Source organism: Hippopotamus amphibius, chromosome 10 (assembly GCF_030028045.1).
Source record: "Hippopotamus amphibius kiboko isolate mHipAmp2 chromosome 10, mHipAmp2.hap2, whole genome shotgun sequence".
Taxonomy (NCBI): domain Eukaryota; kingdom Metazoa; phylum Chordata; class Mammalia; order Artiodactyla; family Hippopotamidae; genus Hippopotamus; species Hippopotamus amphibius.
Window position 1 is genome coordinate 49,077,188 of NC_080195.1, and position 16,148 is coordinate 49,093,335.

Consider the following 16,148-nt stretch of genomic DNA (forward strand, 5'->3'; position numbering starts at 1 on the left):
TGGGTGATAGAAATAATGGGATGGTTTTGGAGTAGCCTGGGGGGCCCAGCAATACCCATTTCTGGCTCAGAACTCTCATTTTCCTCCATGTGTCTCTAATGAAGGTGTATGCAAGACAACCAGCCCACACAATGCGTGATGGTTACCCGTGACTTGTGCCCCAGAGAAGCATCCTGCTAAGCTCCTCATAGAACGCTCGTGCTTCCTAAGCTAGGAAGAGGGAGTAGCTCAGACTAAAGGCAATTGTGAGGCCTGCTCAGCTTACCTTTCACCCTATTCATGTAGGGTGGAAGGACCTACAAGGACCTAGCTCTTAGGTCCTACCACTGTGATAGCGAGAACAGCTGACCCAACATACCACCAGCTCCTGGGAAGAAATATTCAAAGACTGAGTACACCTGCCACCATGCTCGGCACCAGGCTGGCCTAGGCTGGGAAGGACAGGAAAGCATCCAGGGAGAAAGAGCAGATCCGGCTCTGCTTACCGCTTAATGGCTAGAAGAGGCAGAAGAGAGACCCACACCTCTGTCCACCGACCTCTTAATCCCCGTTGACTCCACTCCCTCCCGCCAGCAGATGGAGGGCCATCAGAATCTCAGCACCCAGCATGAAGATGAGCATTCCTCCTCCTTGGGAAAGAGCCAAGACGTGCTGGGGAGAGTGAACAGGGATCTTGGAATCCCTCCCAGGAAGCCAACATCATTCTTGAAACGATCTTTGCTCTGGACAGCCTCCTCTTCTGGTGTCCTCCTTCCTCCCTGAGCAAATGTACTCAAGTCTCCTCTGCCCACCGCCTGACCAAGCGGTTGAGTGCATCAAGAATCACCTTGACAAAATCAGATTCCTGGCTCCCTCAGAACTACGGAATCTGAATCACTGGAGACAGGGACTGAGGGTGTATTTTCACCCAAGTCCCCTGGGGGATTCTGGCCCAGGGGCTGACCCTGAGAACATTGCTGTCAGGACTCCTGACCCTGAGGGTTCTATCCTGACTCCTCCCGTCAAACCCGAGGCCCCTGATCACCAGCCCCCTGAGCAGATTTGGCTCTTGAACATGTTCTCTTTGGCCCACGTTACTTTTCAAATTGAATCAGTTGTCAACACTTTAGAACTGAGACATGTCATGTAACCATCTAGGAGAAATCTGAAGATGCGGCAGCAAGAGTGCACAGTCCCATATGTTTGGTATCGGTGAGAACCAGGGAGGGCTGCCCAAGGGAGCAGGTGCTCGGGATGGCATTGGGCTTAGGCCCTGGTGCCTCCCGTCACTGCCCACCAGGCCCCTTGGGCCTCTGACGCAGGAGGTAGAGAGGAGGAGCAGGGCTGCCATGGCGCCCAGTTCCCTCTCTGCTGAGGGCTGCAGGCCTCTGACTCAAGCCTGCATCCACTTCAGAGCTCTACTGGACACCTTCGCTTGGGCGTCCCCTAAGCACCCAGAGCTCAGCCTGTCCAAAAGGAAACTCCCCTCCTCCGCCTGCCACAAGTCTCTTCCTCCTCCCCCCATCCTAGTCTTTCCCACCTCACTGGATGGCATTCCATCCACCAGCTGGTCAAACCAAGAACCAGGAGTCATCTTCCCTCTTCTGCTCCCTCACTAGCTCTCACTTCGTTTTTGATCAGTTGCTAAATCCTATTGATTCTCTCTCCTGAGGATCAATTGAATTTATCAACTTCCCTCCTCCGCTGCCTCTTCTCTTATCCGAGCCACCACCATCTCAGCTGGACGGCAGCAGTGGCCTCCCAACCGGCTCTCAGCTTCCACCCTTGCCCTCCCCACCAAATGCATTCTCCGTACAGCAGCCAAAATAGCCTTTTCAAAATGCAAGTATTACGTTGTTCTGTTTCAGCCTTCAGTAACTCTCCGTTGTGCTTGGTGTAAAGCCCAGACCCCTGAACCTGACCCAGTGACTTTCTGCCCCCTGTGTCGGCTTTGTCCCTGCCCTTTTGCACCCCATGTTCATGAAGGCTTAGCAGGCCCTCGGGGCATCTGGCTCTCACCCCCTGGCCTTTGTCCAGCACATTCCCTCTGCTGGGAGACTCTCCCTCTCCACCTGGTGAATTCCTTCCTGTCCTTCAGCAGGGGCTGCGGCCTGGCCTCCAGGGAGAGCCTGCCCGAGTTCCTAGGACTGGCCCTGGTGCACCTCCTGGGTGCTCCCACAGTGCCAGGGAGGGTAGAAAAAACCGGGAGACCATGAATGAGAATTTCAGGTAGCAGCGAAGTATGTCTCGTGCGATATTGTAATTTCTGAAACCAATGTGACAGTGCTCATAGTCCCCTCTCAGTTCTCATTGCCATCTTTTTTCTCACCTGTTTGGCTGTCAAGACTGCAAACTCCACAAGGATGGGGGCCCCCCAGGCTTGTGTACCACTGTATTCTCAGTGCCCAGCCTTCCACTGGGGCTTGGGGGGTCTGGCAGGAAACATAACCAGAGGATTAAATAGACTCGTTTCAGATACCAGTAAATTCTTTAGAGAAACTTAGGCAATGTGTTAGGAAGGGCTAGGCCTGCAGCTCTGGCTCATGTGCTCAGGCTTGGCCTCTGAACGGGGAGAGATGCAGGATTTGATCCCACAGAGCCCGAAGCACACAGCGGTTCCCTCCACCGTGCTGCCTCCCTGCTCCCTGGAGCACAGGGGCATTGGTGGGGGCAAGTGGTTCATTTAGGACGACTGTCAGGGGGCACCCCACCCAGACAGTCTCTCAAAGGGCACCGCCGCAGGCTCCTTAGAGACTTTAAGTCCTCCCAGTGCCTTTGGGTCCCCTGGGAACCCCTTGGGCTGGGCTCCCCAAGAAGCCCAGTGGATGCAACGGGAGGTTGAGGTCCAAGAAGGGCTCCACCTCCTGAGTGCCAGGCTGCAGCACGCTGCTTGGCACCTCCAGTCTGAGCCCTGGGGGTCTGACCTTAAAACTCGCCCACCCCTTCCCGGCCCAGACTCAGCCTTCTCCTCAGGCACGTCTCATGAGCAAAGCTGCTACGGCTGGGAGTCTGGTTACAAGGAATTCTCGCAGGCCTGGTGCTTGCTAACCTGCAGGCGCCAGGACCAGAGCCCCTCCCCAGAGCGGGGCTGCGCCCGGCCCACAGTGCCCGGGGTGCACAGATGTGAGCCCACAGGCCACGGGCATCTCTGTCCACAGCCTAAAGCCTACATTTCTTTGACCATCTCTGCCTCTTCTCCCCTGCATTAGGACCGCTGATCAAGCTGAAAGCTCCAGGCACTGATTGTAGCCTGCCAGCGGCCTGGGGCCACTTCAGTTCATATCCAAAGTCAGGAGAAGATGCACAGCCCCACCTGCTCAAGGCGAACTGTCACTGAACACCACCCACCTCATCCCTTCCCAAACCGCCAGCCCACGTCGTACACGAGGGAGCCATGACCTGTCAGAACCGGGAGGGGCCTCAGACAAGCATCGTCTCCTCCAGCCTCCACTTGTCCAGAGCTGCCAACTGATTCCAAGGAGGGACAGGGACACAGGTGGTCCGTGGCAGAGCTGGCCCCTGCATGCCCAGCCTGCAGCACGGCCCTGAAGGCCACTTCTGGATGTGCAATGGGGAATTCATGCTGCTCCAGGGACCTGAGCTTCCTATCAAGGGAGGCAGAGCCTCAGTTGTCCACACTGTGATTTTAGGTGTAGACTTCCAAGGAGACTGGGGAATCGGGGGAGATCAACCCTCTCAGGCCCTGGAGAGGATGTCAGGGACACTGCCCGTACTTGGAAGCTTGGAAGACACAACCAGGGGGTTCTGTGCCAGGCAGCCCTGTGAAGGGTGAGGGCAACAGGAGGAGGGAAGTCTGCCATGGGGTTCCAGTGGCCCCCTCTGGGCACAGAAGCCCCATGATGGTACAGCTTAACCCAGGTGTAAGAGGGTTTCCCACAGTTCCTACAGGTATTTACCCAAGAATGGAAGTTTGTGGGCTCCTTCCGGAAGTCTCAGCTCCCAGCATCAGCCCCTCTCCCCCATCAGAAAAGCACAGCCTGGGATGCAGCCTGCAAATTTGGGATCCAAGGGCTCGCCCAGCCTCCCGTCGGGAATCTCAATTCGGAGCCAGGCAAGTTGGCTTGCCTGGTATATTTAGAAAAGTCAGGCTCCGGTTGCTCCCTGTTCCCTTACAAAGTGCGAACTGCACCCATCACATGGAAATGTGATTCACTTCTCAGCAACCAGGCTGAGCTGCTTCCCACCGCCTCCAAGCAACCCTCCCTCTCTGCCCTACTCAGCCCTCCTGCGCCCGCAGCTCCATGTTCTCCGCGTGGAGCCGAGGGCCTTGGCAAAGCCGCAGCAGCGGGGAACAGGTAGAAGGCAACTCCGTGGTCCAAGGCAGAATGGCTCTTTTGCATCTTTTTGGCAATGCATCTGTCTCAGTCTGGTTCCCTTCTAGAAACCTGGATGCTTCTTTTCACAGCCTCACAGCCCTCAGCTCTCATCCCCCCCAGCCCACCCTGCTCCTCCGGCGGTCTTAAGCTGCAGAGAGGCTCACAGTTTGGTGGGGAGACTCTCATGGAAACAAGTGCAGTAAAGCCGAGGTTGCACCCCGGCAGTCTGTGAGCTGAACACGGCTTTTTTCTTTGCTTTTCTAAAATGATATTCCGAACTGTTTTGGTTACTAGCATTTTTAAACGAAGAGTGTTCACATTTTAAAAAATTAATCTCCTGCTTCTCTTGAAAAAAAAAAAGACCCGGCGTTCTGGCAACCCTGGGCCCTAGTCCTGCAGGGCACGTGGCGGGGTCAGGATGGAGGCTCCCCTTTCGGACGGGCGGGCTCTCCAGGCCACCTGCCAGGCCGTGCTTTCACTTGTGTTTTAGGTGTGCAGGGTCTCCTACTACAGCAGGTCTGTACCCAGAGGTACCTATATATAGCAGGTGTGAAGCAGGTGTGTACCCCCTGCCACAGGGATGCAAAGCAATGTAATGTCTCCCTCTACTCCTTCGATTTCTCATTCTCGCGACCGCCCGTCTCCCGCGTTCATATCCTTTTTGCTCTCCACGCCTCTCTAGTGCCCATTTGATTGGTTCGTGTGGTTCTATGTGTGTCCGGCACCCACCTCCCCAACCCCTGCCTGGTCCCCTGGAGACAGAGCATCATGGAGCTTCCGAGTCGGGCCTGAGTGTGACTGCTGCCCCACTTTCTGCCCTTGCCACTTCCCTGAGTCTCTTTGAGGTATAAGATAGGGACAAAATAACACCTGGTTGGCAGGGTTGCCGGGACCATTAAATGATCCATGCCCCGCTCGTTAAATGGCTGCAGGGACCTGAGTTTGCTTCAGTGGAGGGCAGATCAGAGGCTGTGGCCGCCTCTCCAGGAGCTGCAGAACCTCAGCCGTTCTTCCACCTTGTGGTCTCAGCAAGTAAACAGTCCAAGTTCACAGGCTGCTCCCAGGGGGCCCAGAGGTGGCATTGTCTCCGGCCCTTGAGGACAAGAACTCCTTTAAATGATGTCTCATCTGGTTGGAGGACACTGGTAGGCCCAGGCTGGGTCCCACCCCAGGAGGCCAGGCCAGTAGGACAAGCCAGGGCCGCAGACAATGTATTCCTCTCCTTCCTCTAAATGAGAAGCTCTGATGCCTGCCCAGGGCAGTAGGCACGCCCGCCCGAGGTCTTCCAGCCGGAGCCAGTCATGGGGTGTGAAGGAAACCCTCCGTGGGGGCCTGACCAAGGTCAGGGGTGAAGGTGACCACCTCTCCTCCTCCCGGGAGGCGCCAGCTTGGTGAAAGGGCACTGGACTCTGTAAAGGACCAGGTCACAGAGGCCCTGCTGTGTCACTGTCTTCCTCTCTGCCACAGATCCCCATGTCTTCCTCTGAACAATGAGCAGGTGCGTTCTGGGAGCTCTCAGGCAGCCCCTGATACCATGTGATTTAGTCAAGCTCAGGGGCGGGACCATATGTTGGAGAGGGGCGCACGTGATAGCAGACCCACAGGTGCAGGAGTAAAGCTGACCGTACTGAATAGATAAATCAAGAAAGCTGAACTGAGGCTTTAGGGTGAGAAAGGACTGGAGGAGAAGTGGTTTGGTCCAGGCTCAGCACCCCCAAGTCTCCTCAGAATGTCACCTGCCCTCAGGCAGCATTACCCCAGGGTAGGTTTTTGTTGGTATTTCTGTGAGGACAATGCTGCCAGGGGACCCAGGAATACAGAAACCCAGAGGCACTTCCTCCAAATGCAGAGTGACTCCCCCACGTGCTGGCCCCCAACGCCAGGGCGACACTGCATGGAGAATAACAGTAGCTCACATCTAGCACTTACCGTGTGCCAGGCGCTGTTCATGTTGTCTCACGTATATTAACGTGTGTGTTTCTCCCAACGGTCCTATGAAGTCCGTACTGCTAGACTCCCATTTTACAGATGATGAAACTGAGGCACAGAAAGGTTAAGTAACTGGCCCAAGGTCACCTGGCAGGTGAGTGGCAGAGCCCGAACATAAAGCCCGGGGGCTTTCCAGAACCCACAGGCTCCACAACTATGCTAATCGTATTGCTTCTGCTGTTGCCCCAAGGCCACAGGGTGTTCCGAGAGGAGCCCCCAGCCCCACTCGCACCATCTGGAATCATCTCCAGCTGCAGCCGCCCGGCCTGGCTCCTGAGCTGATGACCCGTGGGTACCACGTGATGGCAAAGCCCGAGCGAGGCCAGCAACAGATAAGTGCCTGGGCTCGACCATCATGAAGAACCAACCCCCTCTAATTCTCAAGCCAATCCCTCCATCACCCAAAGAAAGCAAGGGCCCAACGATGAAGTCCTCTTTCCTTTGCTGTCATAGAGAAACATAACGTAACCCACTCGAGTGCCCACAAATGACAAAGTCCCCACGTCCCTCTTCCCTGTTTTTGTCATCCCGCTGAGTCCTAGCCAAAAGGATTTCCGTCAAGTGTCCGAGGCATCTCCTTCCACCCCTGCAGCCTGGGTCCTCTTCCCAGAGACTGGAGGGTCCCTGCAGCCCCCGAGGGGCACTGACATGAGTCCCTCACTCACAGAAAGAACCTTCTCTGAAGCAGACACAGTGGAGCCCCGTGGCCTTCTTGCTTGGACCCTGGCAGAAGTGCAGTAGTCACCCTGGGAGGGGGAGTGCCAGGCAGGGGCCAGGGGGCAGAGTGTAAGCAAAGAAAAGAGACTGCTTGGCCACTGCCTTGCCGGGAGTCTGATGGCCCCGCCCTGCAGAGCCTGAGCTGGGGCTCCACACTCCTGAGGGCTGGTTCCCCCAGGAGCTCGGGCTGCCGCTCAGGGCACCCAGTGGGTTCCTTTTATTTTTTAAAAATAAATGTATTTATTTATTTATTTATTGGCTGTGTTGGGTCTTTGTTGCTGTGCACAGGCTTTCTCTAGTTGCAGCGGGCTACTCTTCATTGCGGTGCAAGGGCTTCTCATTGCGTTGACTTCTCTCATTGCGGAGCTCGGGCGCTAGAGCGCAGGCTCAGTAGTTGTGGCACACGGGCTTAGTTGCTCTGCGGCACGTGGGATCTTCCCGGACCAGGGATCGAACCCGTGTCCCCTGCATTGGCAGGCAGATTCTTAACCACTGGGCCCCCAGGGAAGTCCCTACCCGGTGGTTTCCTGAGCCCCGTGTGTCCGTGTGTTAACGCCCAAGCCCTCGGGGCCCCAGGGCAAGTCGCGTGATTTCTATTCCAAGAGCCCCCCCAAACCTCGTCCTCCGCCATCCTTTGGGTTCCCCAGGCCTTGATCACTGCTTCTGTCTCCCATGCAAGCAGCAAAGTCCCTTTCCTGCCGCAGCAAGACCTGGCTTCCCCAGGGGAAGCAAGCAGTCCCCAGCCTTCTCCAAGAATCAGGATAAAGGCGTGAGGACACGGAGGAGCTGCAGCGCCGCACCCCTGGCCAGCCCCCCAGAAGGCTCGGCCGGCCCCACTCAGAAGCCCTGTTGTCCGAGTAGCCCAGGGGTCTCCTGATCGCTGACACTAGGGCCAGACAAGCCTGCCCAGCGCGTCTCCCTTCTCCCCCGCAGGACAGGCATCTAGATTTGCTACTGGTGGGGAAGCAAGACCTTTCCCTCAAAGCAGGAGCCCAGCCTCTCCACTTAGGGGCTCGTCTGCCTGCAGGACTCCTCCCACAGTGACCGCAGGCCCCGCTCACTCTTGAAGCCAGGTAGTTCCTGGTGGGCTGAGCATACCCCACCGGGGCCAGAGAGTCCGGGACCAGGTTCCCTGGGTCTGATTGCCACCCGGTGAAGGGAGCTGGCTCACCCTTCCTTGACGTGGATCTGAAGGACTTTGGGGGCCAGGGGAGATGGGGAGATCACTTGCAGTGACCCACGTTCTCCAGAGGAGAGCTCGTTACAGCATAGGCTGAAATCCAGCTCTGGGCAGGGCCGTGCTCCCTCTGGAGGCTCTAAGAGACGAGCCTCCCTTGTCTCTTCTGCAGCCTCCAGGTTCCTTGGGCTTATGGCCACAGAACTCTAGTCTCTGCCTCTGTCTTCACGTGGCCTTCTCCCCCGTGTCTCTGTCTCAAATCTCCCTCTCCTTTCCTTTCTCTCATAGGAACACCAGTCATTGGGTTTAGAGCCCACCCCAAGTCCCAAATGATCTCATCTCCAGGCGAGACTGTACTCTCATTTTGTTCTTAAAATACCTTCATCCTTAATTATATTTGCAGACTTGTTTCCAAATAAGGCCACATTCACAGGGACCAGGGGTTGGTACTTGAACATATCTTTCTGGGGGACATCATTCAACCGGCTACACTCAGTTGCCTCCTCTGTAAAATGGGACAACAGTAGACCTACCCTATGATGCTGTGAGGATCACGTGGGTTAATGCAGTCACAGTGCTTAGAGCAGTGCCCCGCACATCGTAAGTGCTTAATCAATGCCAGCTGATATTATCTTTCCCCATCCTTCTAGACACCACTCGGGGAAACTTGCTCTGAGCTATGCCCAACCTCTCTCCTCTCACCAAACAAGAGCCACGGCTACACCAAGGCCTCTGCAGACCTTTGAGCTTTATCCCAGGGCCGTGTACCAAGCAGGATGGAGGCTGGTTTCCTCAGCCAGCCTATTGGCTCCTTTTAAAAAAGCTAGATTTTAAAAAGACTAGATCTTATTCACCTTTTTAAAAAAATATAACCTTTTTAGAGCCGTACGAAAATATCTTGGTCGCGAGCAGTAAGGTATGTGTGGTGACATCATAGAGCAAACATATCTCATCATCATAAACCCAAATGTTTCCGTTTTCTCCTGATAGTGTAACTGGTCCCCTTCACCTTGGTCTCTCCAGCATCCGGCACAGAGCCGCCATGTGGGGGTGGGGCACAGATATTGTTGATGAGTGGAAGGAGGAAGGCAGCCTGAAGGTCAGAGCAGAAATGAAGGAGCAGCTGAATGTACGGCCGAGGACCCCTCACCTGGGGGGACACTGGCAAGTCCTGGGGTGATGGGAGCATGGAAGGAAGGCCCCAGGCCGGGGCACAACTGAGGCACAACTGATGAGGGCCAGCAATCGCGTGCGATGGAACAGTACCTGGTGTCAAGGTAAACTCTCAGCCCAGAGCCACGACACATCCTGGAAGGGTAACCGGACCAAAGGAGACCCGCCATCACCACCCTCCTGGCTGTGTAAAAGCACACCAGTCACCTTTGTTTTCATGGCCTGTTTACTATTTCTGGCTAATTACTGTGTCGCATAATAGCAGTATGTATATAATTGGGTGGCAGATTAATTTTGCTATTAGCTTCCCTTAATTACACTGCTGAACTCTGTTTGCTGAATCTCCACCCCCCGCCAGACAAAACCAAAACAAAAGCAAACATTGGAGGGCCCACTGCTCACATCTGCTCTGGCGCCTGGAGGAGGTGGGGGCGCAGCCCCGCCCCCACAGTGGAAGTGGGTCCCCGGCCAGAGTCACCCTTGCGGCTGCTGCTAAGAACTGTCTGGTACGGAGCCCCGCTGTCCTGGGCTGAGGGGTTCCCACACGCCTCTGCTGCACAGCAACCCTCTGAGGCCCATGTAACACGCACGCTGCACGGGGCCCTAACGGCCTCCGATGGGGTCAGTCCCCTCTACCTGACCTGGCTCCAGGGCTGGGGATCGCTGGGGTGACCTCAGAGGCTCTGCTGGGTGCTGGAGTTCACTCCAAGGGCATCCATCCTGCCCCCACTCACGGCGCTCCCAGCTCAGGCCAGTGGCTTGGTCGCTAGCCCACCGGTTCCTCCTCCCCTCTCCCGCCCCCTCCCTCAGTTCTCTCATTCCTTCTCTGTCTCTCCTGTCCCTGGTTTCTACAGTGACAGGCACCATAGAAATGCTGACGGCTCCTCCGTGAGGGCCAGAACATCAAGCTGGGGGGAGGAGGAAGCCCCAGAGAGAAAAGCTACGCAAGATGTGCGGCAAAGCTGGGATGCTGACACTTCCAGGAGAGAGAAGGCCCCTAAGGGACGCCGCAAGACCTCCATGAGTTGCCTTTGGGTCCATTCTCACTGCGAAGCTCTTCTCTCATCCAGCCTCACTGTGTGTCCTCATACGGTCTCCTCGGTCTCTCTCCTCGGTGAGGTTGCACTGCAACTGGCTGGCCCCCTTTGAGGAAGCCCCTCTGGAGCCCTGGACTCTTGATGCCCTCCCCCCCCCGCCCCCACACCAAGGCCTTCTCAAGACTGTACACCCCGGGTTCCTTCCACGACTCTCCCTGGGCACGGTGGCCGCTCTCTGCACTGACGCCTCCAGACCTGGCCTCACTCGCTCTCCCGGGGGCCCCACGAAGCAGGTGCTGTCCTCACCCTCCCTGATCCACAGGCGAGGAGGCTGAGGCTCTGACAGGCTGGGAACTTGCCCAGGACACGCAGCGGGTGAGTTCAGGGCCAGGACTGGAAACCAGGTTGGTCCTGCTCTAGAGCGCATGCTCTTAACTGCTGCGTTGCAGCGCCTCTCCCATCATCACTCAACAACGATCGGGGAGCATGTCTTCCAGGCCAGACCCCGTGCCGGGTGCTGGGGAGGGACCCCGCGGAGCCGACACCCCGGCCCACCCACCGTGTGCGCGCTTGTCCTCCTGGGCCTCTGTGAGGCCTGATGTGGTGCGAGGCAGTAGCGCTGACTGTTCCCAGCGGAAGAGGCAGGCGACTGGGGATAAGAAGCGTGTCACAGACCCCCTTCAGGCAGCTGCTGGCGCTGGGCCTCCAAGCCTTCTTGGGGGGGGCTGGAGGGGTGGTATCTCCCATACCCTAAGCTTGAACACCAGCGGGCCTTCCTCCTGCGGGGCTCCCCCCCTGGGGAGCAATCTTCCCCCAACATCCTTCCCTACATCTCCCTCAACCAGCTGGAAAACGGGACTGCAAAGCTGACCAGCTCCCCTACCTGCTGCCCGCGCGCCTGAGGGCACCCTCACTGGTCCACAGGGCTGTGGGCTAGCGGAAGGCAGACAGGGATACTGGGGGCTGAGGGACTGAAACCTGACCAGGCAGCCTGCCCTCCCTCCCTGCCGAACAGCTGAGGGGCCTGAGGCAGAGGGAAGGGATGCCACCTCCCCCTGAGAGCTGCCTGGTGCCAGCGTCCCGCCAGGCAGGGAGCCGTCAGTTTCTCCGACAAGTGGGTGTCCAGCGAGGCTCTGATGGGAGGGTACCCCTGAGCCGGCAGCCAGTGCTTCTCACGTGTGGTTCAGGGCAGCTTCCACCTCATCCACGCTGATTCAGGCTTTGGGGTGGGGTGGGGGGCAGGGACCTGGTTTTTACAAGCGCCCAGCTGATTCTGATGCACACTCAGGTTTGAGAAGCATGAACCAGAGGACAGGTGGGGAAGCTAATCTAGACAGTGAGGCCACCCAGGGGGTGAGTTCATTAACATAGAAATTGGAAGTGAGCTGAACCTGCGCACTCCCCAAGTGCGTGCGCCAGAGGGCAAGGCTGGAAGGCCCTCCCTGTGGCCCCCTCCATGGGATGGGGTCTTCTTCCCTCTCCACCGCTCTTTCAGGTTTTCTCTCAAACATCACTCCTCAAGGAAGCCCCACGCCAGTAACCCCTGCGTGCCAGTTTCCTGTGGTCGTTCTTGTTCTGCATTCTTTCTCCGAGCCCTGGTACGGGTGGCACTAAATGACTGCGGTTTGTAGGTCAGTTCTGTGCTGCCCTCTGGAATGCAGGCTCTGAGAGGGCAGGGATTCTTGCCTGTTCACGGCTGTCTCCCCAGAATTCGTGCCGTGTTTGACATGTAGTAGGCACTCCTGGTTGCTTGCTGAATGCGTGACTCGGGTTGCAAAGCTGGGAAGAGTAAGTTCAGGTAGAAGGAAAGAGATGTAGAAGACGAACTGTGCCTTGCGGTCTGCAGGGCCTTTCCCCATCCAGGAATTGCTCAGCCCACATCAGAATTTCACAGGGCCATGGAGTCCTCCTGCAGAGGGATCAGCGCATCTGCCTCCCTGCGTCCAAGTCCTTCAGCTGTTCTTCTCAAAGATCCGTGCAGATGAAAGTCCCTCAGCTCTCCTTCCACGGCGCTCGTGACGGCAACCTGTGCTCTGTACTATTAGGGAAGTTCTCCTTTGAGTCTGACTCCTGTTTCCTACTCCATTTTTACCCCCCTTTCCCTCCTCTTGAACACAGACTTTAATGTTACCAGAACTAGACAGGAGCTTAGAGATGATCAAAAAAGAAGCTTTCAAGTCTTTTTTTTTTTTTTCCCTAAACAGGAAAAGCCCTTTCCAAAAACTCAGAATCTGAATCCTAAAATGTGAGACCGACAAAAGGGGAGCAGCTCTGACTTTTATAGGAGGTGGGACCCCTCCCAGGGCACCCCCAGGAGCTCCAAGTTACCCAGTTGGAAGACCAGTGATAGATCCAAGCCTGACACTTTGTGAATGAGAAAATCCAGAGACGGGAAGTGATCTGCTCCAGCCAGGACCACAATCCGAGTCTTTCCTGCCTGAAGTTCACAGACACCATTGACTGACCTTGGTGAAAAAAACAACATTTGAGGTGCTCTGCAGTTGTACTTTTTTTAAAAAGTATGTTCTGGTATCATTTTGAGGTTTATGTATTTTGCATTTTCTTCTTCATGGTATCTGGTACTTCAATATGCCAAAAAATTCAACAAGAAATTGGCAAAGTTATACAAACATGATCCCCAAATCTCCAAATCTTTGAACAAAGATTGTCATCACATGTTCTCAAACATTTCCACTTAGGGCTGCAGAGAAAGGCCCATCTTTTTTGTATTATTTACTTATTTATTTCTCTTGGAGTGCATTTTGAACACAAACCATGCAATTGCAAGAAAGATCAATCGGAATGAGAAATGGTGGTGTCCTTGGTGCTGGGACTCATTGAGCCTCTCGGGCCCAGGGATGTGGGGGTGTTCACGGAACCAGTTTCCTTCTCGGGAGTGTTAACATAATCCCATAATTGGAGGACTGAGGGACCTATCTGCTACCAGCTCAGCGCCCTAAGGGAGCACATCCCCAAGGACCAGAAGGAAGGTCTAGGCCTCTTCATGGATTTCCCACGAACCACAGGCTCTCTGCCCTGCACCCTCCCCCGCCCCCCGCCCTCCACCTTCAGCCGGTTCCCAGACCCCAGCGCAGGGGAGGGTGGGTGTCTCAGGAGAGTGGGGTCAACAGGGGCTGGACTGTCACAGTACTTGCTCGTCACCCACCCTCCACGCACCACCCTTAGATCGTTAGTCAGTGTCATCCTCAGATGCCATTTATTAAGCTTCTAGTATGTTCCGGGCACTGTGCTAATTTACCTAATCCTGCCAACAAGGAATGACAATATTGTTATCTCCACTTTGCAAACAAGAACACTGATTTTTTCTTTTTGGCTGTGTTGGGTCTTTGTTGCTGCACACAGGCTTTCTCTAGTTGCGGCAAGTGGGGGCTACTCTTCATTGTGGTGCGCAGGCTCCTCATTGTAGTGGCTTCTCTTGTTGTGGAGCACGGGTGCTAGGCGCTTGGGCTTCAGGAGTTGTGGCACATGGGCTCAATAGTTGTGGCACACGGGCCCAGCTGCTCCGCGGCATGTGGGATCTTCCTGGACCAGGGATTGAACCCGTGTCCCCTGCATTGGCAAGCGGATTCTTAACCACCATGCCACCTAGAAAGTCCAAGAACACTGATTTGTAAGAGGAGCTTGAGCTGAGCCTAAGCTTACTTCATTTAATATTTGTGCACATTATTTCCTCTAATACAATTTCCTCTAATACAGAATGTTCACTATGTTCTAAGAGCTTCACATGTATAAACTCGTTTAATCCTCAAGACAACCCTATGAAATTGGTATTATTATCACCCTCACTTTACGTATGAGAAACCCGAGGCACAGAATGGTTAAGCTCCTCTCAGCTCTCAGCCTTGTCATCAGTTCTACGTCGTCTCAGTTCACGTCGGGCATTGACGTGTTCCTCCCCCGACTCAGGGGAAATGGTACCAGGAGTGGCTAAGAGTGGAGATGCTGGAGTCAGACACACCTGGATCCCCATTCCAGCGTTAGCTGTGTGCGTGCGGGCAAGCGGATTAGCACCTGGGGCTACACCACAGGTCACCCCAGTGTTTGGCCGCTTAAAACCACAGGCCTTTATTATGCCATGGTTCTGTGGGTCAGGGGGCTGAGAGCAGCTTCCTGAGAGGTTCCAGTCTGGGGTCTCTCATGAGGCTGCCGTCCGGGCATCATCGAGGCTGCGGTCTTCTCCAGGCTCAGCTGGGGGAGGAGCAGCTTCCAAGGTGACTCACAGGGACCTCTGCACAGGACGGCCTCACCACCAGGCGGCTGGCTGCCACCAGGGCAAGGGATCCCAGAAAGGGAGAGAGCGCACAAGATGGTAGCCACAGACTTTTTATAACAACCTTGGAAGCGACATTCATGACTTCTAGCTATTCAAGTCATCAGAAGCTAGGCGGTACGTCCAGTCCATGCTCAAACTGTGGGAGGTTGGTGGGTTACACAAGGATGGTGAACATGAGGAGGAGAAGACTGGGTTGGCTTAGAGGGCCTGCCACGCAAGTCACTAAACTTCTGAGCCTTGGTCCCCTCATCTATAAAATGGGAATCCGAGTACCTGCCTCAAAGAATTCTTTCAAGGCCTCAATGAGATAATGCCTGTAAAGAGACCGGAACAGAGCCAGCAAACGGTGAGTGCTCAGCAAACGTTAGGTGCTGTCCCCCCAAGGCTGTTAGCTGCTTGCGGGCAGGGACACTGCATCTTTCTTGACCACATCTGACCCTCCAGTTCCAGGCCTCGCTCAGCACCTGGCACAGATGCCAGGCATTGACCTCGCCAGTGCTGGAGGGGGGAAGAAGAAGGAGCACGCACTTCACACTACCCTCAAGGCCTGTGGGGGGGTCTCCCCAGAGCATCAGGAACTTCCTCTAAGAGCCAGTGAGGGCGTGAGAGTCGAGAGCATCCCGGGCCTCTGGCTGCTGCCGGCCCTCAGCCTGCTCTACCCGGTCAAGCAAAGCAGGTACCAGGGAGGGCTAGTCGTGGGTGCAAATCTGCCGGCCCTGCTCCTGTAGGCCCTGGCCTGGCAGAGCCCCCAAACACTGCCCAGACGCTCCCAGGAAAGGCTGGCACAAGGGCAAGGACAGGTTCCGGAATGCTAGACCACCCGTGGGTGGCGACAGTAACTGTTGGTGGCTCCCTGAGGCTTGACATCAAGGAACAGCGTGTTGCCCTCCAGGGTGCTTGGCGACGGCAGCAGCTGCTGGCATTTCCGACCTGGAGCTCCGGGAAAGGGATAGAGCAGAGGGGACAGGGAGAGCCAAATCCTTGGCAAAGGACCACATACCCAGCCAGGCTGCGGACCAGGAAGAGACCAAGCACAGTGGAGAAGCAGGGGCTTCTGAATGGGAAAGGCACACGCTGTGGAGTCATGGGCTTGACTCATGGCTCAGCCGCTTGTCCACTGGATGGCTTTGGACAGGCTGCGTAATTTCTCTTCATTTCTGGCGCCTCATCCACGAAATGACCTTCCACTTCGCCCGGAGGTCGTGAGAATCCACAGTGTGAGGTGCAGTGTGTGGCTCACGGCAGGTGTTCCATAAACGGAACCATCATTATCACCAGGGTGGGAGGTGGGAGGGTGCTTAGGCAGAGATGGAAAGCGAAATTGTAAATTTTGTGAATGTTGTTGATGCATACATACATATTAAAAGGTGTGTGTATTATCAATGTACAGCGAGGCAGAAATTCCCGATGTGTGATCGCACACGTGTAACCAGCGTCCTGGTCAA